At 30.6% G+C, this 24,487-nt stretch overlaps 1 long non-coding RNA gene across 4 annotated transcripts; it reads right to left on the bottom strand.

Moving 5' to 3' along the window:
* Window positions 1-381: 381 nt before the first annotated feature.
* Window positions 382-19,175, bottom strand: LOC142319789 (uncharacterized). Of its 4 annotated transcripts, none has more exons than XR_012755277.1 (3): window positions 18,728-19,175; window positions 3,621-3,751; window positions 382-1,102 (listed from the first exon to the last, which is right to left on the bottom strand). It is a non-coding gene; the product is annotated as an uncharacterized LOC142319789 (long non-coding RNA). The 4 variants fall into 4 exon arrangements; XR_012755276.1 differs by lacking the exon at window positions 18,728-19,175 and adding an exon at window positions 11,531-11,947; XR_012755278.1 differs by lacking the exon at window positions 18,728-19,175 and adding an exon at window positions 11,546-11,947.
* Window positions 19,176-24,487: the final 5,312 nt, after the last annotated feature.

Here is a 24,487-nt window from a genome sequence, read left to right as displayed (position 1 = left end):
GGTTAGAGATCTTTTAATAATAGATATGATGATCATTTTTTTTTTTTAATATTGTAATCTGAATGTTTTTCTTGATTTCCTACATTGCAGAAAATGGACTTCTGTAAAAATGGACATTTCAGTAAAAAATAGTTTAAAGTTGTACCGTTACAAAGACTTGTAAAATAAATTCCTTATTTTTGTGACTATTAATAATAAAAAAAAAACTACCCAATATAAAAAAAGGTATTGTTTTCTACAAAAGCTCCTCAATTAGAATCTGCATATTTGATATCAAAACTTTCTCAATTTTCCCAACTTGAATTTCCTTTCAGACTGAGTAATTTAAAAAAAGATATACATATGGCAGTAAAGGATAAGAATAAACAAAACATGTGAGACTTATCTGTAACAAATTCAATATTTAATTACTTATAATAGATTACATCAACTGCAACCAAACAAATAACCGTATCTTACAGTAACATTAAATGCTACGATGTAGCAGTAAAATTTTACAGATCATCTACAACAAAAAATAATATATAAAGTATAACTTTACATCAATAATAGGCAAATTTTTCCAAAATCATGAGTAATAAAAACATCTTAAACTATTCATTTCATTTATAATATTAAATGAAATTATATACTTAGCGATAGTATGCTAGTGATACTAAAAAACTTATTAGTTAATAATCCAATATTTTCAGATAAATCTTTTTTTCCATTTCACTAAACAAGTCATTTGATAATTTAAAAATAACTTTATTAGCTGAATACAATAATAAACAAAAGGATAAATAAAAATATACACTGTACTACAAGACATTTTCAGAATACAGATTTGCATACCTAATTTTAAATATTAACAAGATATCTCTACTATATGGTTACAAGGAGGAAGATGCCAACAAAAGATAACAAAAAGTAAAGACAAAAAAGGCAAACATCATAAAATTATGATTTTAAGACATTTGTCCTCGTTTAGTATCAGAAGGTTGTTCTTCTAAATCGTCTGCAACTTTTTTCCCAATAACTTCACTGTTAGTAATGCCAGTGCACAGTGCCGATCTTACGCTGTTTAGTAAATCTTGTGGTTCCTCCACACAAACCTTGCTACCTGAAAAAATGCATAACAAAACTGACATGTTGCATTTTTAATATAAAAATTGCATATAAAATACATACATTAATATTAAAATATGAAATAACAAGTACCACAGCCAATTGACCGGCTAATGTTTCTGGTACACATAGGAAACTAAATGAGATGATGGCCTTTGAAAGGTATAATATTCAACAACACTTAAGAAGAAAAATGTAATTTATTTTTGCATAAAAAATTGCACAAAAATTGGAGGGGAAATTATTTACAATAGGTTTTTTGTATTAAAAAAAAAATCAACATGTAAACAAACATTTTTTCAATCTTTTCATATGCAAGTTATTTTGGTTGTCAAAAGTCCGAACTTCAAGGACCACAAAAACTTTGAGGCTACCACTACTAACTTAGATTTCATTTATCTACTCTAAATATTAATAAATTTAATGGTTCAAATTTATGTTAATGTGTTAAGTTTATTTATTTTACACTTATTTTAATTTAAATGAACTGTTATTTAAAAATAAAAATCTTTATTTTGGAAAACATATAGAATGAAAAATATCAGAAGCATGTTAAAAAATAATTTTCTTTATAATGCATATAACAAATGCACGGTTAATCAGTGAATTGATCTACTTCACGGTAAACTATACACACAAGTTACCTACATGAACCATTTATTTCTCCATATCTTTGTCATTTTCAGGTACTTTTCACACCACCAATTAACTTCACTTATATGCTGGCTTCCAAGTATTCACCAGAGTAAAGAGTTGACAGTCACAGCATCCAGAGCAGATAATGTGTTGTAAAACTGAACGCATCGTTCATGAATATCCCATGTTATTGGTTCTGGGTTGGTTTCCAAAATTTCTTCAGCACTTAATATGTTTCATAAACACACATATTCTCATCTACTCATTTTAAACTAGTTTCAGTTTTCATAAATTCTATATGTGAAATTCCTTTGTGGTTAAAAGATATTGTAGTTATTATTTTTTTGTTTTGGTAGGGTCAATCCAAATTTCTAACAGCAATGTCACTTATAACATCAATGCTGTAAACACAATGTAATCATCAATAGTCTCGATTGTATCATAATTAATTTAAGAAATGAGCCAGGTTCATCAACTGCTGCTTTACAAACATTTAACAGAATGGATGGCATAACGAGATTATACTTTTTTTTTAAGACAGCCATATGCTTCTTGATGTACTGAAGAACATAACGAATAAGATTTATTACCAGTGATTTTATTGTTTTATTTTTCAGGTTATCAGAAATTATGTAGTGTTTAATCATCCTCATATTTTTATTTTTTTTAATCTAAAACCAATAAAATAATTTGATTAAAAACCAATCTTGCTAAATATTTTGAAAAATTTTAACATGATTAAATTCATCACATAAACTAGAAGCTTGTGCTTCTACAATTTAGAAAAACATAAAACTCCACAAATATATCAATATTTATCCTGTAGGTAAACAATTACACTAAATTAAGTTTGTAAAATCATTAAATACAGAACTATTTCCTAATATGCAAAGGAAATTGTTACAATTTGTATAAAATGATTAAACTATTCTTATAATCTATAACACAGACAATCACAACAAAATTACTGCACGAAATCAAAGAAGTCTGTTTCAAACAGGCGTTACATACTAATCACTTGACAATTCCAAGAAAAACAGTTAATAATAAATAAAACAGTAATTATTTAATACAATCTTATTTAAAACTATAAGTTTTTGAAATGTTGAAGTAAAATATTAAAAATAATGTATTCATTAAAAATTTGGTTTAGTTTGTAATTTTAAAAGTTTACAGTTATAAAATGTTCATTGCTGATTCTCATGGAAAAACAGACTTTAAATAAAAAATTAACTAGTACAATTTAGCCGAGTTCTATGTAGTATTATTTAAACCGATGAAACTTCATTACTTTTCAGAATACTGAACCCTTCAAATTCTTTTTCCTTGGAGAGAGCAAAACAATTAACATTCAAAACTTTTCTCAGTCAAATAAAGGAGACAATCAGGTGAAGAAAAAGAAGATTGTTGACATATGTGCTAAACTCTACCAGTTCTATTATTATATTTATTCTTACATTTTACATATTAGAAAAGTTTTGTTTTATATTGAAGTTAAATTTTTTAATTATTTTAAGACAAAACTAGAAGAAATGGAGGGAGATAAATAGATACCAGTCTACTGCGATTACCATATTCAAATACAACTGACAGTGTTAATAGAGAATTATACAAAGGATAACAGTTTATAATCGATGGCTTCCAAAGGGTTAATAACGAAGGACATAACTGTATATAACATTTTTTGACCAAACTCTATACAACAAGATTTACAACACATAAACTGAGGTCACAAAGAAAAGATGAACAAACAACTGCAGGCTGTTGTCAGAATATTTCTGATTAAACAATTTTGTTCATTTTAATTTAAAATTATTTCAGTATCTTACATCATAATATGTAGATAAACAAATTATCTATAATTAAAAAAAACTCACAATTCTTTTAATGAAATAAATTGAAGCTATTCATCCGAAAATAGCTTTCTTTATCTTTGTCAAAAAACCTGTTTCCTGTTCATTGTCAGCTTCCGAGCCTGCCATTGGTTGTTCATTTAGAATTTTACTTCCTAGAACAAAGAAGAAAAAATCCCACCTTAGCTCTGTATCATTATTAGATTTCCAGTAACACCTCAAAACTTCTGTAATATTATTATTAAATTAATTTTTTTTTACATCACTGCAAAGCAGTAACCCAATCATTACTAACAAAACAGATATACCAGAAAAATAATTTTACATAATAACAAGTTCCTTACAAAAATGAAACGATCAGAAAATATATTATCACCATTAAACCCACATTTACAAGGATGAATTAAATAGTCATATATTTTATAAATTAGATACATATTGCCAAAATACAGCTGTATAGAAAAATTTATCAACCGTAAACAAAATTAGAGCTATCTTCAAAGAAAAGCTATTACATGTCGGATTAAAAAATTTTATTTAATAAGCGAGCTGGATCTTATCGCACTCATAGAAATTGGGAATTAGTCATCTGAAATTTACATTACAGATGGACTAATATTTATTAGAAAGAAAGAAAGAGAATCATTCAAGAACAGTTTTACAAAAAAAAAAAATGAAAATCTACTACTAATTAGACGGACATTTTAATTGTTAAACAATAATTTGCAGTACAAAAAATTAATTAAAACTAAATATAAATCTTATAAAAAGATCTAAAAATAATTAAAGTAAAAAAAAATCTCCTGGAATTTCTACCTATTTTTTTTTTTCACAGAAAACCTAGAAATAAAAGCTAAAAGTCAATTCCAGTATTTTTTATAAGTTTGGTAGAGACAAATTTTTCACTCTCTTTGGCACTGCTCACATACTGGAAAACTATAAACCTTCCCTCTTATTAGGGAAGATTATGTAGGGGTTTTAAGTTGTATCTTGGATAAGCCAATACAGTCATATGTATAAGTACAATGATGTTTAAATGTGCTGCTGCTTGTCTTCACTGGTAAATACGTTAAATAAGTATAAATCAATTTTATTTAGAAAAGCACAAACGTTTTGTATAAATTGGTTTCAACAGTGTGTCAATACAGTGTTTAACAATTGTCATACAAGAATTTAACAATATTTTATTATGCATGTGTGTGTGTATACACACATACTTAATTAGTGTATGTATGTGCGCGTGCGCACACACACACAATACAATACATAAACATACAATATAATAATATATACATATATGTTTTATATTTTATTTAATTATTTATATATTTATATATATATCTTTTATAAATCTCTAAGTCTTTACATGTTTATAGTATGTTTTTTTTTAAAATTACCTATAAATTAAATTTTGATAAAATAATATAAGATGAAATGGTATTTCAAACTATCTTGATCCAATTAGAATTCTTTTAACACTAAAAATAGAAAAAAACAAATCATTCTGTAATATGACTGTCTGAAGACATCAATGTAAAACAAATTCTACAAAAAAAAAATTATAAACGCAAGGAAATTATAAAACAATGGTCATGGTTCTGATATAATTTTTTCCCCTGAAAATCAACATATTCCATTGAAATGTTATTTATCAAAACCTTAACAAGCTAATTTTTTTATAAGAAAAAGTTCTGATGAAAAGTAAGGGTATAGTAGACATTTGAAGAAATTTATGTCGGTTAAATCATACAGCAATGAAAATTTCAGTAGGCAGAATGATCTTCCACACATAAATTAACCTATAATTTTGAACTAATCAGATTTTTCCATTTTTGCATTTACTATTAATTTGTTGAGGTAATAGAAATGAAGTATGTTTTTTTACAAGAACCGCTTTGATACAATAAACAAGCAAATTTTATTGAAAGAATTTATCCTTCAATTTAACCTGAAAGCCTGGATCTTAACCTACAATTCTACATAATCCCGACCTAGATTTAGGCACTTATAATATAGTGTGATTAGCTTCTGCAATCCAGCTTCATAGAAATCTGCTGCCTAAAAAGTTAACCATCGCTGAATGGCTGTTGTTCTTGATGTTGCTGTCACCGTTACCAAGGCACAGACCACCAAGGTGCTGCTTTAAATGCAGGAACAAGTGGTAGTCACTGGCTTAGTACTGTATGGTGGGAAATCAATTTGATTTGAAGCTATGTGTGAGAGGGGGGGATTACAAATCCCTCCTCCAACTTGAGGATGTGCTTTTTCTATTTGTGTCTATTTCATGTGATTAGAACATTGATGGCAGCCTCGCAATCCCCCCAAACCCTTCCAGGATAAACATATGTCTGGATGATTTTAAAATTAAAGATTTTTCAAAGAACAGTCTTCATTTCAGCTTCTAATTTCACGAAAGTGTTAACAAAAGGCGACTGCTACTCCCCAACACTTGTGAACATGATGTAAATAATACTCTAAGATCCAAACTTCTTTTTTCACCTCAAGAAGACAAATGAGAGCAACGAATGAGGTAGAAAAGCCCAGCAGTCGTCAGCCAGAAGAGAGAAGTGGCCTGCCCATGATGCCCACTTCAGGGCCACAGGACAATACAAGGTTTATGGTCTGTAATTTATTTACAGCTGGTTTATGGAAAGGCAGGCTTAAGAAGAAAAGAACAACGAATGATAAGAGGCCCACCGACACGGGCTGGAGTTCGGCTGACCGAGCTCAGCTGAGATGTAGCAGCATGACAGCCAGAGGGAAGAAAGTCCTGTAACTTCACCTCACCAAACACCCAACATCCTTTCCAAAACTTACAATTTTGTACCGATCCGTACATGTGACTCCCTTTGGAGAGAGGAACGGATTGCTTCCTCCAAACACTAGGGCCCCGAAAGGCATATTCCTGTTAGGCCGGAAGGTGCTAGCACTGAAAGGACTTCAAGGGAATGAAGTGGAATCACGCAGGGAGAACAAAGCTTATATGCACCTAGTCTCCCGTGATCAGCCCCGGTCTAAAGGACCAGAACACAAACAACAATTCCATCCGTAAATAAAAACACAACAATCTATATAACTGCCACTAAATAAATAATGACCCACCCGATACAACGAATGACATCAGCAAGGGACATTTGTCCGTGTTCTGCGATTTGCAGGAAGTTAATAAAATCTCCCGCCATCTTTCCATTCCGTTCCTTCTGTTTTGGATTGCATGACTCAGTTTAATCAATCTCAAAATATGACTCATTATTTATCACTTCATCCCAAGGCAAAAAATCAACAACCAATGGCCCTTGTCTATCACAAAACACAGTGCACACGATTTTCAGGGCTGACATTGTTTGCTTGAATTTCACTGTCTTGGGAGATGTTGAGAGAATTAAGTTAAAGAAGTTTAAACTAGAATTCTATACAGAAGAATTGAGAGGAGAGTGGAAGAAGTGTTAGGAGAAGACCGATTTGGTTTCAGGAAAAGTATAGGGTGAATGGAAGCAATTTTATTTTGGGAAGCATGTTTATTTTACATATCATTAGTATTTATAAAAAAAATTCACGCATAAGTTTTATGTGTAATTAGTATTAAGCAATATTAAGAAGATAGTTCCACTAATTTTTGCATAAAGTACATAATAAAATATTAATTTTTATGTACATTATTGATTACACTGACTAAAATAATCTGTATTCTTTTTAAAAGGATATGGAAAACTTGCATGGAAATCCCATACAAATTCTTGCGGAACTGGCTAATGATGAGTGGTGATTGTTTAGAAGATAACCAACCGTCTGTGGGATTCTGACGATAGCGAAACAGACTAAACATTTTTTCCATCTGAAGATGAAATTAACTGTTTTTCCAGTACCAGGTGTGTCTTAAAAATTCAATCTATTGAAATTGTTGGAAGGAAGAAGTAACAAAAAACTGACTCTTTAGTAGTTTCAGTTCCACAAACACAAAATATATTTGAAGATAATAGTAATGTAATTGTTCTTGAGTCAGAAAATTTGTTTGAAAAAAGTGGTCGCTACTGGAAAATACAAGTTGTCCCTAACACTGAAAAAATTGCAGGTAAACACATTGTACACATCAGATCAGGTCCAACAAAAAACATTCGTGCAAATTCTGCAGAATGTTTCAATTTGTTTTTTACAGATGACATATTGAATGAAATTTAATGATTATCTAACAAAGAAATTTGGAAAAGAGAGAAAATTATACAACAAACAAGGGAGTACAGTATGTGCTATGTGAAAAAAGCCTTACTATTCATCCATGTAATAAAACAAAAGGAGCAGTAGACACTTTTGACCGAATGTGCATGAATATGAACTGCGGTAGAAAAACAAGATCACCTATTTTTTTTAACTTTCTTGCCTGGTGCTGTAGCTTTAGAAGGGAAAGTATTGGAATCGGTCCAGTTTGGGCATATGCAGTTTTCATCAGATCTTTTGACACCTACGGAACCCAAAAAACCAGATGGAAATTTTCTAAATGTTCGTATGTACGTGTGTGTATTCAGTGTTAGGTGTCGCACCCTAAATTACCTTACACTGTCTAGAATGACTCGATCAATTTTGACCAAACTTGGTCAGATTACTTCCACATATGGGACATTGATGCCATTAAATCTTCAACTAAAAGGTCAAGGGGTGAGGCTGTAGAAGCAATATTTCAACATTTTGCCTAATTAAGGTCTTATTTTTCTTAGGCGTATTTGTTAACAATTAAAAAATAATATTTCCAAAAACGTTTTTCCCAAATTGCTCTCTCACCCCAAAAAATGCTCTAAATAAACTAGTGGCTGAATGGGTATAATAAATATGTCATTAGTACCTCCTTTCACTGTAAGGAGTACCAGTGTAGCACTGACACACAGCTCTTGGAGTCGGCTGCTATGTTGTGATGTTACAGGTATCCAGTAGAATTAAAAAAATGAATAATATTTAAAGTGTAAAAAAGTATTTAAAGTGGTCACTAGCACCACCACACCTGTGCAAATGAAATACTATACAGTATGTGTACGCACTTTAGTTAGAATCACTGAATTAAATAAACAAAAAAATATTATATTTAAATACAATGATAAATGTTTTAAATTAAGCTATGTGTATATGTGTGTGTAAGCCGTGCATTGCCAGTCTTTTCTGATTTCATCATCGATGAGTTTCAACAAGTTCTCGGTGATTATCAAGGGTCTCCCTGAATGTTCTTCATCATGCACATTAATTCTGTTATTTCTAAACCTTTCACACCATTTTCAGATTTTTCTTTCATTCATTACATTATCATCATACACAGCAACCAACTACCTATGAATTTCAGCCAGCTTGATGGTTTAAAAACGTATGACTGTTTTTCACAGTCGGCAGCAACATCGATTTTCCTATTCATTATATAATGTAATAACTCACAATGTAATCAAAGATACTACAACACAACAACTTACAGACAACAATGGCCATTACCAGCGTGGCCATGAATAACAAAGGTTTGGCAACTTTAAGGAGAGAAATTTCACATCAGTCTTTACTTTAGAGATATCCCTTGTAAATATAATTATTTTATCTGTAATTAATCTACTTTTAAATAATCTTTGTTTTACTTTGTAAATAATCATTTGTATTAGAATTATTTACTCAAATAAATACACGTTTGAGATTTTTATTTGTTATCATTATTCTTTGTTTTTTTTAATTCTTGCAATTTCTAAAAGTAAAATATATGATGAAAATAGGTGTTTATGTAAAGAAAATATTTTATTAATAAAAGAAAAAAAAATCACTCAGATATGTTAAAATTAGCAACTAAACATATACACATCAAATTTACATATACTTGGTATCAAAATATTAGGAAATAACATTAGTATTCTAGGATTAAAAGGTTGTTTGACGAAAAGAAGCCAAACATTTATTGGAAAATAGGGGAAAAAAGTAATACCAAAAAGAATTTGAAGGCATTTTGCGAGTTTATCATTTTCAAAAGTAACACTTAAGGGTTTCAGCTACCTTGCAATCAGAGAAATGGGTGTGCTACTTTAATTAAGTCTTAAGACCTAGTAAATTAACTGAAGGGGAAAGAATGTGATAAGTCACATGATGTGAATTTTTTAGTAGGGCAGTTTCTAACTTTTGAAAAACTCTACAATTGTTATGTGATATTTTAAATAGTCATACATCATATATTACTGGTAAATTATGTTTCAAATGAGTCATTTTATTTGCATTTTAATTTCATTGTTATTTGAATAAAAATGTTTTTTAATCAAAAAGTCACACATTTTGTGAGTTGTCAAATTTTTGCTTAAAAAGAAATCCTAACTTATTTGGAGGGGATGCAAGGTGATATAACAATAGCGTGTTCTTTTTCAAAAATTAAACAACTTCATCATTTTATTTTGTACAATTTAAAACCATGAACATCAGAAATATGAAATTATTAAAATTCATAAGATATTTTTACTAAATTAGTTCAGATTCATTGTCAATGTCCACGTCTTTGTTTGGTACAATTGTATTAAAATAATCGTAGTAAATCGGTGGAATGTATGGTAGGAGAGATTTCACATCTTGAAATTTCTTTTCACTTATTTTTAGTGGAGCCTAGTACTTTGGTTTAAGTGATTATATCTGGTTATGGTGATTATATTTGGTTCAAGTGTTATATCTGCCAACTCTGATAAAATTCACTTCTTTGAAGTTTCCATTTATTTTATGTTTAATAAAGAAACTTGCTGGGTTCTTGGTAGTAAAACAAAATGCTACAGCTGATGCAAAATCAACCGGTGCCCCACACTAAGTTTTTTGGCCTTGGTCACATTTTGTAAGAAATTACTTACATTTAAAATATCATTTTGTGTCATCATTTTGACACTGAATATGTTTTTCTTATTAAATTTTCTTACTACATCCATCCACATGCTAGGAACATAGATATGTTCAATTTTCTTTTGGCATTTTTCTATTAATGCAAAATCTCAATCAGATGGCAAGTGTGTATGTCCTGGTATTAAAAAGGTGTTATCCCAGTAAGGGTTTTCTCTCTAACGTACTGCATCCAAAAGGCTGTCATAGCCCAGTTTTTATTCTGTCCTGGACAGTTATCACAGAAAACTACAAGATTTTCTATTTCTGGTTTAGTGGTTATGAACTTGATTAGAGCACTGCACATCTTATCACTACCCCTATGTCCAGTTTCTTCTCCCCACAAAAACATGTGTCCTTTGCTGTTGGTACAATCATGCAACCCGAAGTTATAGAAACATATTTTTCTACAATAAAAAGCTGGTCCACACGTTAATTTTGGAACTGGTAAAGCTTGCTGAAGGTCAAAGCTAATGACCAGTGTTCTTGGGTCTTTCTTTTCAGGTTTAGTTTTAAGAAGATCTTGTATTGCCTTGACCTGGGCCTGAGGGTATTTTAGCTTATTTTCTATCGCTTTGACATCTTCAAATTTACCCTCCAAGTGCAATGCTTGTATTTTAACGGTGCATTCATCACATATTTTGCAAGTATTAGACTTTGGCATTGAAAATCCTATATTAAATTCCATGCAGAAAATTCTTCTGTATGTATCCTGGCTAACCAGATGATGAATATTATTTTCTATGCACCACGGTAAATAATAAATAATACTCTTCATACAAACGCGATATTGACAAATCACAACCAAAGTAATGTTTTCCATCATTAATTGACTGACTATAGTGATTCTAGTATTTAGATATGCTGTTTTATGTGGTCCCTAATGGACTGTAAGTCTGCTACCACTAATTTTATTAGGCCTATTGTTGTGCTAGCTTTGGTTGTCTGGTTTTTTAGGAGTGGTTGCTCCCTTTTCGATGTCAGAAACAAGGCATTTAATCTGCCTCTTGAATTTTGAAGGCCATGTATACTTTAATATTCAGTTTTGAAAATTTTAACTTCCTCACCATTTATTTATTTACATATGATGCAGAAATTTCCTTGAAGAAACTCTTTTTAGTTTTTTTAGGATATGATCTTTTTTTAGACTGTATTTTAATGCAGCCAATTAAGTATGCATTTTTCAAATTGAAAGAACCAAGATTCCAGAACCCATTAAAAATCTCTTCTTCTCTGCCAGCAATTTTAGATCTGCATTTTTCCTGAAGGTACATGCAGGACCAAGAATACACCCAGTCACCTTTTCCTGTGAAATAGCACTAAAATACTCCCGTCCTTCATTCCTTCATCACTTGCTAGGCTAGTATTCTTCAAATGCAAAGAAGGGCTCCTTTTTCTCCATCAATGCTGAGGCTTCTTTTCAGGAGTTATTTTTGGAAGTCTTGATGTGCAGTTCATTTTTCCATTATTTTCTATGTCTTCCTGAAAGTAAGATCATTTCCAATTAAAAATAATATAAAAATGAGATAGTCTCTAATCTAAATTACTAAAACTTAGTTGATGCTTAAGTTTTTTGTAAACAACTGTTAGTCTTTCTACTAAATCTATCCATCTTTTTGACAGTTCTCAACGCTGCAATATAAGAAATGAGGAACTCACCTTGTGTGACAAAGCCTGGAACAATGATCAGTTCTTTGCACAATGTGCATTCGTTCTGTTTTTCCATATTGTTAGAAACAGCTTGAGCAGAAACAAAACTAACACAGGGCAGTACAAAATTCCTCATGTTGAGTTATTTTCTGTATTCCCTATGAGCCACAGGAAAGGACACTTTCTGCTAAGTACATAACTTAGTATAGTCGCCTTTTCTTCCTTATAAAAGAGGCATTCTTGAAGCCTTGCCTAATGTGGACCTTTACAATTAATAAACTTTTCTACCTCAGTGCAAACAATTTTGTTGTAACCAAATCTCTGATAATGAAAGCAGCGTCTTGGGTTTGGTTTATATGGTTGCACATGAACAGAAAAGTAGTAAATTTTTATTCGCTCATGGACAGTTGGAGTAGAAAAGGTTAGAATAAGTGATGTTGGTACATCAACACCATTCCCCTTCCTTATTATCCTCTGCACAGAAGTGACTGACTGCTGTGATAGCTCTTCTGATACCAGCAAAATCACAGTAAAAGATCATTTATTCCCTTGTTGGAATTTAGTGTACTGTGGGGCTCTACTACCTGTCCTTCCATTCCTTACATTCCTAAGGGCTAGGAGCTTCTGACTCTTGTTTATCATGAATTACCTCAATCATCAGAGCGCCAGTCCTAAGCTTTTTAATAGATTAAGGAAAGGTGCAAGCCATTCCACTACATTTTTTTATTAGGAATAGAGAAATCTTAGAGAAGGATTTACCTTCTTTATTATATTTGACTCTAAGAAACCATACACTAGAAAATTTAGCACTACCTCTTTCATTTCTGTTTCATGTCTCCTGACACATCTTCGGCTGACAATGTTGGTTGAAGTTTTTTCAAACTCCCCAGTTCATTGTTTTTTTCAAATGGACCAACAACACCAAAAAATTATTATTTGGGACTGAAATTTTGTTCCCAAGAGTACCGGTGATTTAACAGACCACTCCAGCAGAGTGTCTCTTTCTGGAGCTAGGACTGCATATAACTGGGTTCACCCTGATGCCCAAAGGACATTACTAGAGACCCACTACGAAGCTGCAGAGACTGGGGCTGTGGGAATGCCAACCCCCAAAATCTTAAAGAGCAAGATTCCCCATCAGGATCACCTGGGTTAACTAGTTTCATACTATCCTTTCTTCCTTCTTTTCTACAACAATTTTTTAACTACTACATATTTATTTATTACACCTTAATTATCTGTTCAATATTTCATTATCCGTTTTATAAATTCAATTTTTGTCTGTCTCATTTGTTTACCTTCTACACTTCCTTCACCAAACTAAACCTGTATGTCTTTTTTTTAATAGACAGCCTGCAAACCTAGTTTGTCTTTTTCAACGGATTCTATTAAAAATTTTTTCTCCTATTTATCTTAAATTTTCCATTTCAAATTTTATCAAGCCATCTAATTTTCAACATCTTCCTTTAACAATATAACTTCAAAGATATCCATTCTTTTCCCTCCTGTCTTTCCTATGGTCCATGTTTCACTATCATAAAACACATAAATATATTCGAAATATTCTGAAATCTATATTTGATATTAGCAGAATTATTTAAATATACTAATTCATAATTTAATCCATCCGTTGTTCTTTATTAGCCAAATAACAAAATTCCTCCAGTTTGGTATATTGTGTTCTCCCATATTAATAATTAAATCATTATTTTCCTTGCTGTCATGTTTCATTACCATTGCTTTAGTCTTATTTATTTTTAACTAAATTTCTCTTTAGCAATAAATCAATGCCATTCAGATTCTTTCAAGCTCATCTTTGGTTCTGACATAAGAACAAATGACATCTGCATAAACAGTAAGTGTAAAGTAATATTTAGTCAATATTGCTTCCCTCTAGTCAAACAGACTACAGCACTTCAATTTTGAATATGAACACATATTTAGAATGTCATAAAAGGTGTTGGTTTTCTTTGGGGGCAGGAAATGCGGGTATAGATAAAATCCAGCACACAATGCATTTTTAAATTGACTTAGAATTTTGCAACGTATTTTCTAACCTTTATGATGGTCTCATGTTTTTTATCCTCATTACATATTAACTCAGAATCAATCAACCAATTTTATTAAAAAAAAATAAAATCCTAAAATTTAACAGAAAATATTAAAGTTTTTAATTTTAACCATATTATCTTTAAAAAAAAACAGAAATATAGCAAATTAAAAGAAAACTACAGTTTTTATTGGTATTTTTCTAAAACCCTTTTTTTACCAAACATTCGTTCATATCAAATTAAAAAAATATTAACTTTTTTCAAAATTTTTTAAGTACACTGTGATTTTACAAACTTCTCTACTATAAACTTAAACAATTACAGCGATGAAATTTATGGGATAAATACATATCTATGGCATCATAATTCAAACTATTAAATATTACTAGTTATTTTTTAATACCATTACATCAGAATGACTTTTTTTCAATAACTATAAAATATCATTTATTTATGGGAAATCTCAATACCCTCTGAATGGCCATGTCAAGTGTTTTTTTTTTCTGAATATTTAATAAAGAAACCAACTATAAATGTGTAATATGAAATGTAAGTACTCAGCATAAGTCATTTTATAAACAGCCAGCAAAATCATCATGTTAATTAATTATTTTGTTTATAAGCAGTTATTTTAAAAGTGTTTTCATGATCATGGTATTTTATTCAGAATTGGCTTACTGTAGCAAATTTTTATCACATAATATGGGAATATGAACTTACTTAAATAGAAAAATACTATAAACTAAATTATAAGAAATTTTAAGAGACTTCTTTTCAAGTGAATTATCAAAGTAGGTTTTTCAGAAGGGGATAACAGAAAAGGATGTATTACCAAAAACACTGTTTATCTTCACTGAGATGAAGATAAACATTGTATCTCAAGTCAATTTTTATTGTATGACAATAAAATAAAGAGCAAATTAATAGAAGTTTAAAGCTTTAAAAACTCAGATTATTTATTTTATAGAACTGCTTATTTTCAGTTACTTGTAGAAAATGAAAATTTCTCTTTCGTAAAACTAGTGATACATTCAACCCTGCTGTTAATTGATTGATTACTGAATGAGTTTCATTCTTTATATTTTATTAAAAAGGTTGAAGTTACTTTTAAAGAACTGCACTGGCTTAAACTTACTTCTACTTTTATTTATTAATTTTTATTTTATTTATTAGAGGCAATGTTATTCATATTACTACAACTGCTGTAATCAAAGCCACTTTATTATTATTATTATTATTACCTAGCATCTGAACAAAAGAATAACAGTTCACGTTAAAAAAGTTAATATTAAGAAATTACAATTACAACTAAATACAATTTATTTATTACATAAAGACTTTTATGTTGCAACAAGACCGGTATAACAGACTTGAGTAATGGAATCCTACCAATTAATAAGTAGTAGAGAATATAATGGGAGGAATTCAAAAAGAAGCTAAAATGAGCCTTTTTAGTAAAGGTAAAAGGTTTGTTTAACAATCGCCCTTTGTAATACTGTCCACGATACACCTAAACAGATGTTGTTCAATGAGAAGTTACCGGACCCAGGTTTGGAATTTCATGGGAAAGTGTGAGGGTAGACAACACCCTCACACTTCAAGTTGGGTCTGGTCCTGCAGGTAAAGATAGTAGTATAAATACTCCGGGAAAGATCAGATGACAATCAGTCTAAGCGAAATCAGTTCTGCGAGAATATTCTGTGAGGAGAGTGAAGGAATGAATTTCTAGTGTGAATTAAGTTCGACATGATTAAGGTGATGTTACAAGTACTTCCAGTGTGGAAGGTACATGAAAACATGAAATGGTTCACTGAGTTACTGTTAGTAAGTGAAAGAGATAATGTAATAAATTTCTTTAACAGCAAAGATATTTGCAGTAAAAGAACTTTATACTTGTCTTATTTATTGTACTATAGTTAAAAGTGTTAATGGTCATGCTAATGTTTTTGACTGAATTATATTTATCTACCTGTAAATAAATCTTGACAATTACTTAAAATTCTGTTTTGTAATCACCGTTTATTATTATTGTTTGCTGTTGCCATTATTGTTATAATTGATTTGTCTTGTTCTATTTATGTTCTTTAACTAATAAATGGTAATTGTATAAACATTTTAAATTATTTGTCCCTCAATATCCTGATCGAGCCACAAACACGCAACAATAAAATTTTAATACCTAGGTGCTGAGATCCTACATGATTCACATCCATAAAGAAGTACAACACTCTCTTACTATGTAAAGTAAGATGGTGTTTACGTTTCTTCCTCTTAAATGTTTCCTTACCGTGCTGTTATTGTTTTTATTTTTTTTCCATGTTTGCAATCTTATGTTAACATAGTACCTATATTGTTTTATTTGTTCAATTCTTTTTTTTAGTGCAGACATTCGCTGGCTTATTTTCTCCTACCTCGTTACTTTAGTTTTCCTAATACCCATTTTATGTCAAGTTCTGCTAATTTTGAAATCATCTGTTGAATGTCCAGTGCTTTACCTAAAAATCATGTCAAATGCTTTACCTAAAGAATCAAGAGTCATGTGTGAACCACAAAAAATGTATTCTCCTACTTGCAACACTGCTTCTATCTAGATAATTTTTACCATATCTTCAACAATTGTTGGTAGGCAGTAACCTTGCCTTACTCCTCCTCTAGGTCAAACCACTTGGTTTGAGCATCCTATATGTTCATAGCTGTTTTCTAATTCACGTACAATTCCTCAGTCTAATCTTATCCTACCTTCTCGATTTACTCTTTGGCTTCTTGGAGAATTCTCATAAGTTTATGTTCCATTCAACACGGTCAAATGATGTATCTGTGTTATACAGAATATACTTATTCCTTTACCTCTCACCAAACTAATAATTCATTCTAGGCTAATTGCATTCCTTCTTTACTAAATCCAAATTGTTTTCAGTAACAATTTCCTATACTTTTTACTCAAACATGTTCAGAATTCACAGAAGAATCTTTTTTGAATCTGAAGTTAAACTAATTGTGCTGGAATCTTAAACAACTGTCCAGGCTAAAGGAATCCAAAAGTAATATCCTATATTTAGAAAACCAGTCATCGTAATCTTTAATCGTAGGCTCAATCAACATAAAATACCTGCAAGATTTGTTCTACATACTATCAAGGTCATCAGAATATACATGCATAGGCAAGCCGACTCACAATGCAATTGTAGTCAGTCGAGATGTGGACCCCACAACAGAAGGTTCAGTGTGTAAGCAGAGTTTCAATCAGTTTCACCTGTTCAACAGCATGTACAAACTGAATGGAAATCAATCTTCCTACATCCAAGTCTATTCAACAGTGGGATATGATTTTAAGAAACTGGTAGTTGGTCTCGCAGACTGGAAATCATCCAAAAGTTTCAGTTAGTGACAAAACTGTGGTTTGCATGTGCAATGCATTCACTATCACTTCTGGGAAGTCAATTAGGTGGACTATTTATAAACTGCAAATTCCTTGTTCCAATGCTCATAAGCGGCTCCATTTGTGAACGTACAAGTTACAAATCCTTCATCACATTAAAAACAAATGATTGTCACCTATTATATTACTTTGTTGCAGAGGTAATGCACCATGGCGAGAACAATCCTAATTATCTTGATATGTTGTTGTTTAATTATGAGCCAATTTTAGTATCCAGATATCACTCCTTTGGACTTTTTTACTTGGGGATTTAATAAAAGTTGTGTGTGCCAAAGAAAATCAGAGATTTGGATAATTTAAAAGAGGACTATTGAAGCTGTTTTAGGACCACAGATGCTCCTAAACACACCTGGTAAAAGTTAGATTATCATCTAGATGAATGCTGAGCTACTAAAGGTGCACACACTGAACTTGACTAACCTACATTAAAACACTAAAACAGGGTGAGTGTATTGTTTATTAAAAAAAATAAATTATATTAACTGGTTTTCTTAATATAAGCTATTACTTTTGGATACCTTTAGCCCAGACACCCTGTACTTTACCGCAATATGTTGTTTGGAGAATAGAATCATGGTTGTTTTAATGAAACCAATTGTTATTTTTTTCCAGATTCTGTTTAGTTATTTTCTTTGCCTTTTTAACTTTGTTCAATTTATTTCTATTTATTCTGCTGTCAGAGGAATATGATCACTAAAGTAACTGCAAACACTGACAAAGATGTCAGTTAAGGAATATAGCTTCAAATTAAGATATAATAAACTTATAACATTAATTTGCACTCATCTTATTTGGTATTTGGTAGAAGTCTCTCTACAATCCCTTTATGATGTTCTTTACTTCCTCTCTCCCATTGCTTGGATTTTTTTTAACTTATGGGAGTTATTTTCTTTTGTTTCTCAAATTTAAATAACTGTTAGTTAATGTGCACAGTAACAATTTTTATTTTGGGGGAAAGCAATAATCTTTACTGGTTGTTTCCTCATTAAAATACACTATTTATAAAAAAAAAAAGAATTATATATATTTCAAACATATATATATATATATATTCCATAATAAAAATGTGTTACATTTATAAGACAAATTACATACTACTCAAAAATATTTAAAATTTCACTTACCAAGTTATAAGTGTTCTGTATGCCCTCCATTTGTCGCATGGATAATACATACGGCATATTGTCTTGATATGACATCAAGACAATAGCTGAATTCTTGTACATGCGTTGCAGACAGTTTTCTGTTACAGAAGTTACTGCAGCTGTGATCCTGGTTTTCAGCTCATCCAAATCAGAAGGTAATTACAGAACACAAACACTTTTTTTCACACATCCCCACAAAAAAAGTACAGGATGTAATGTCTGGGTACCTTGGAGGCTAAAAATGTAATGCCAAATCTTGGGCTTTTATACACACTATTCAACATCAAGGGAATGTTTTGTTTCATTTAGAAGCTGACAGGGAAGGTCCCCATCTTGCTGAAAAATGATTTCATCAGTGTCTTCATTTAGTTGTGGAAAAAAATCAGTCCTACCGCATTTCAAGATAGGAATACTTTGTTACTGTGTTTCCTTAACACATTCACTGCTGAATTTTTTCTTTACTTATCTGCTGCACTGATTTAAAAAAAAAATAAATTATATTAGTATATAAACTAGTTTTTTTTTTAGTCCAAGATTATCAGAACCTTGATAACATGCAATGACCTCACTGTGCGTCATCAGCAAGCAGCATGCAAATGACACCTGCAGTTGTGTAACCCACCCATTACATTGCTTCTTGGCAAATATTTTTCTATTTGTTCTTGGATATTATTCAATGGTTTAATATTCTAACAGAGCAATATTGCATAGGTTAGTCTTTTTAGGTTATAATTTACTGAAATTATGGAATAATTTCTAAAATAAAAAAATTCTACATATTTACATTGAAATTCTTTCTTTTCTAAATAATAGTTTTTTGATTTGCAATAAAGATTATAAAAATAGTAAAAAAAAAACATAAATTTTAATTAATTTTCATCTTTTAGAATGTAGCTTACAAGCCTACAAAATTAAAATTTGGGTTGTGGAATGTTTTTTAAATTTTGATAGTTCATTCCTATGTATTTTTTAGTGCTGAATCCGAAAATAACCTTCACTTTTTTCCATAATGTCAGGATTTTTCACAAATATCAAAATTTACAAAAAATGTGATACTATAAAATAGACATAAAACTTCTTTTTTATAGTAAATTAATATAATATATTCACTTTTTTGGCTTATACTATGCATTCTTACAGCTAAACAGTTGAATGGTCTGAAGAACAGGGTGTGGGGGGATTTGGGTTAAAGGTGATAAGGTGGCGGGAGAGCTTGGCCGACAGGCTGTGACAAAATTTAACATGTTTATAGGCAGCTCACCACTCATGGGCTGTGCAGCTACTATCAGCGAGTGCTGTTTCAACCATCAGCGTGCGTAAATCGAGTTTTTTTCAGTCTGTGATCAAACGCACTTTTGTTGGTGGAAATATATTTTCAGGCCATAAAGCAAACTTTCCATTTTCAAAATTGCTTCAAGAGGATGCAAAAATTCTGCACATTTTTTTTGTTACATTTGTGGTGAGTTAATGGTGGAAAGGCAAAAAAACAATTTTTGTTAGACAAGTGTAGCTCACGTATTTCAGAGTGAAAATAGGAGATCTAGACAAAACTTGGGCATCCCCACTATGTTTGCTACACATGGTGGAAGTCCTTAGACGGAGGTCAAAGAGTGAGCAGGAAGAGTTCAGATTTGGAGTACCAATAGTGGTGCGACAGAAATGGAATCACACCAATGATTGTTACATTTGTTCCATTAGTGTTCACGGTTTCAATTTGAAAAATAAAAAAAGAATCATCTATCCAAATATGCCATCTGCTTTACACTAGATTCCTCATAGTCCAGACGTACCAGTACCAATTTCACCAGAAAATTTATCTGAAATAGACAGTTCCACAAGTGATTTAAATGAAGATTACATCAAGGAGTATGAACCCAGAGATAGCTGTACACCAGAGCTTTAGTCACATTTTGAAATAAACAATTTGGTTCGACATTTAAATCTGACCAAAGAAAATTCAGAATTGCTTGGTTCGAGATTTAAAGAGAACTTTCTAGCAGCTGGCACCTCATTCTCCTGCTTCAGGTACGGAGAAAAGGGTATTCTTCCATATTTTTCCAAAGAAGGAGAATTAGTCTTTTGCACTGATGTACGTAGACTTTTGACTCGATTTAAGATTCCATACGAAAGGACTGATTGGAGACTGTTCACAGATTCGTCCAAAAGAAGCCTCAAAGTTGTTCTTCACAGTGGGAATACATATCCATCAATAGCTGTCGGACATTCTGTCCTTTTAAAAGATGGTTATGATAATTTGGAATTCGTTCTCGATTAAGTACAAAAATCATACGTGGATATGTGTGGCAATCTCAAAATAAATCTACACTCATAGGACAGCAAGGATACATAGTTTCCTTGTTTTTTGTATGAATGGTATAGCAGAGAGAGATAAAATCATTGGATAAGGAAAGATTGGTCAAAAGAGCTTCATTAGAACCTGGAACCAAACATATGCTCTAAAAAGCTCTCATATACCTGAATAAAGTTTTCCTTCCACCTCTGCATATTAAATTAGGCTTGATGAAGCAATTTGTCAAAGCCTTACCAAAAGGTGGTAAATGTTTTAAATACATCTGTGACAAATTTTCAGTCTTATTAACTGCCAAACTAAAAGAGGGTCCTGACATTAGAAAACTTCTCAAGGATTTTAATTTTGAGAAACAAATGGAAGTTGCAGAAAAAGAAGCCTGGGAAGTCTTTAAAGACGTAGTCTTTAAAGACCAAGTTTCTGGACAATAAGAAGATCCAAACTTCAAATCAATTGTTAACATTACGCTGCAGAAGTACAAAATTTAAGGCTGTTCCATGAGCTTTAAGGTTCATTTCCTAAATTCACATGTGAACTATTTTCCTGAAAATCTTGATTCCGTTATCAAAGAGATGAGCGAGAGATTTCATCAGGACATGAAAGAAATGGAAAGGAGGTATCAAGGAAAATGGGCTACTATTATGATGGCAGACTATTGCTGGACGTTACACCAAGATGAACTCTATCAGCATAGAAGCATAGAAGTAAAAGCGCGAACCAGATGATAAGCCGTCCAAAGAAACATTGACCTGCCATTACGGGTGGGTGGTTTCCAAAGGCATGACGTACTTCATAAAAATTAATTAAAAAATGCACTACAAAAGAAATTAGGCTTATTTTGTGGCAATTTTCATTGCCACAAAATAGCCCCCTGCCCACCTCTTCAGACCACCAGCTGTTTAGCTACAAGAATGCAAAGTATAAACCAAAAAAGTGAATATATTATATTTATTTATTATGAAAAAAATGTTTTGTATCTATTTTATTGTATCACATTTTCGCAATTTTTCAACTTTTTACAAATTTTAAATTTGCAAAAAATCCTGATGTGATGGAAAAAATGCTAAAAAATACATAAGAATCAATTATCAAAAAATAAAAAACAGAATCATCACAGGCTTGTGACATTAGTTATGAGAAGATAACTTCTATTTGAACACACTTCTTTTGAAATTACTATTCACAAAAATTAAAATTAAAATTAACTGATAAAAATTATACTAAATAATAAACTTTGTCACAAGTAGCTTGCATTTAAAATGCTTGTAAAGATGAAGTTATATGGTACTACACTTTGCAGAATTTACCAAATTTTTATAGTTATGAATTAGGGCTCAAACAAATTTACATCAAAATCAGTCAAACTTTCATAAAATTATAACAAATCTGATTGAGTAATTTTATAAATAAACAAGGCTTTATTACAATTTACTATGATAATATTCCAGTATTAAAAAAAGTAAATCTTTAGTTTTATTTTCAAAAAATTAAAAAAAAAAAAAAAAAATTACTAAATACATTTTAAAAATAAATTAATAAAAATACAATGAATAGAATTTAAAAAAAAAACAGTAATATGATTTTCTGTAAAACAAATCTACAAGAAGTTGTAAAAAATGATCTGTATGAACAAAACTGTACAAGTACAAGTATAACACAACAAAAAAGAAACAACGAACTACACAACCAAACTCAATAATCCTTTCTCCATGCTAATACACAATAACAAAACCCTTACCGGTTGCTGAAAAAGAGTGGTAGAGAATAAAAGAATGACTTATATAATAAAAAAAAGCTCTTGACGCATAGGTGGGATCATGTGCTTGAAGCAATTCCCTCTCTATGAGGCCACTGTGGGGTCATCAGCACTGAATGTGTAAAAAATATTATCTTCTGGTAAATATCCCTCCTACTGTACAATCTGCAGAGGTGTACGGTTTTGAATCAGGTGATTTTTTTTGGTAGACTCTTTTATTGTTATACTTATATAACAAAGTGCTGTTCAAATACTATCACAATTTTAATAAAACTAATTAAAGCCATTGTTAAATAAGCCATGTTATACTCCATACTTAAACACACACTCTCAATTATTTACACCCAAGAATATTATAAATTTCCAAACTGAATTCTTGATAAACGAGTTAAAAAACAAGAAATAGGGAAGCTGCCTCCTCCTACTTTTTATGCACCTATATACTACACTGTTACAATTGTGTTCATGCTAAGATCAGAACTTTTTCATAGTTGAAAAATGAAATTAATAGTTAATGAAAATTTTTTCATAGTTCAATTTTAATATAAAACATTTGTGTAACTTATGGTAGCTTTGTTGAAAGAAAACTAATAAAAACAATTGCATACACACACACTTGCTCTGCTGAGTTACTCGGTGCCCATACAGTGTTTCCTTATGTATTATATATTATTAACTTTTAAGATATTTTAATTTTATGATAAACAGTATAAAAATTTGTTTATTATTTTATAGAGCATGAAAATTGGTGTTAACTTGGAGAATTACTGAACAAAATTTACAAGTGTGTTTGATGTCAAACTATTACGAACACTAATTAAAAACACTTTTTGAAAATTTAGTTGTCTAAATAAAAATCTGTCAAAATTGCATATTTTGTTTATTTTAATTTATTCAATATTCTTTTGTTTGAGTCAATTGTTGAAAATTTAATTTTTTTAAATAAAATAATTTCTCTTCGTAAATCAATAAGAATGTGTAAATTTTTATTTGTTTTTTTTATTACAGAATAGTTTTATGCAAGAAAAAATTATGTATATGTTCTCCTTTAACATTTTAGCTGCTGGGTTATATTTTATTATATTAAGTTCTTACTAATATTTTAAAAACTTCTCTTCTAAGGAAAACATAAATTAATTAGGAGTAGCAAAGGTTTTTAAAGGGCTTGGGTTTTCATGTCATATCAATTTGCTAGATTGATATATTATTTGAATTAATCTAGACTTTTTGTACTTATGACCTATTAATAATTCTGTTCAATGTTATTAAGAAACTCAAAATCGAGCTGCGGTGCTCTCTGGCTTGAAAAAAATGGTAATATGACTCAATAAAACATGGTTTATGTTTTGCATATGCTAATAATCCACACATCTTCTCAGTGTAGCATAAAATGGGTCTGGACTAAACAATTTTTAAAAATTATAAGCATATAAAAAATTACTGTTAATTGTTTTTAATTATTTCATTTTGTTTAGTTGTTTACTTGTAATTTTACTTAACACATACTTCTCACTGATCCTCAGTTATAAATCACACGTTTATAAATCTATTTCTAAATCTGTTCTTCTGAACATCACACAGTTATAAATCTAAAAGGATCTGTTTAACGGTGTGATGAATAATTCATCTTTGAAGCAGAGTATTAGAGATTACTAAACATATATCAAATTGAATG

This window comes from Lycorma delicatula, chromosome 2 (genome assembly GCF_047948215.1).
Source record: "Lycorma delicatula isolate Av1 chromosome 2, ASM4794821v1, whole genome shotgun sequence".
Lineage (NCBI taxonomy): Eukaryota > Metazoa > Arthropoda > Insecta > Hemiptera > Fulgoridae > Lycorma > Lycorma delicatula.
The sequence above is the reverse complement of the archived record's forward strand: the minus strand, read 5'-3'. Positions and strand labels throughout refer to the sequence as shown.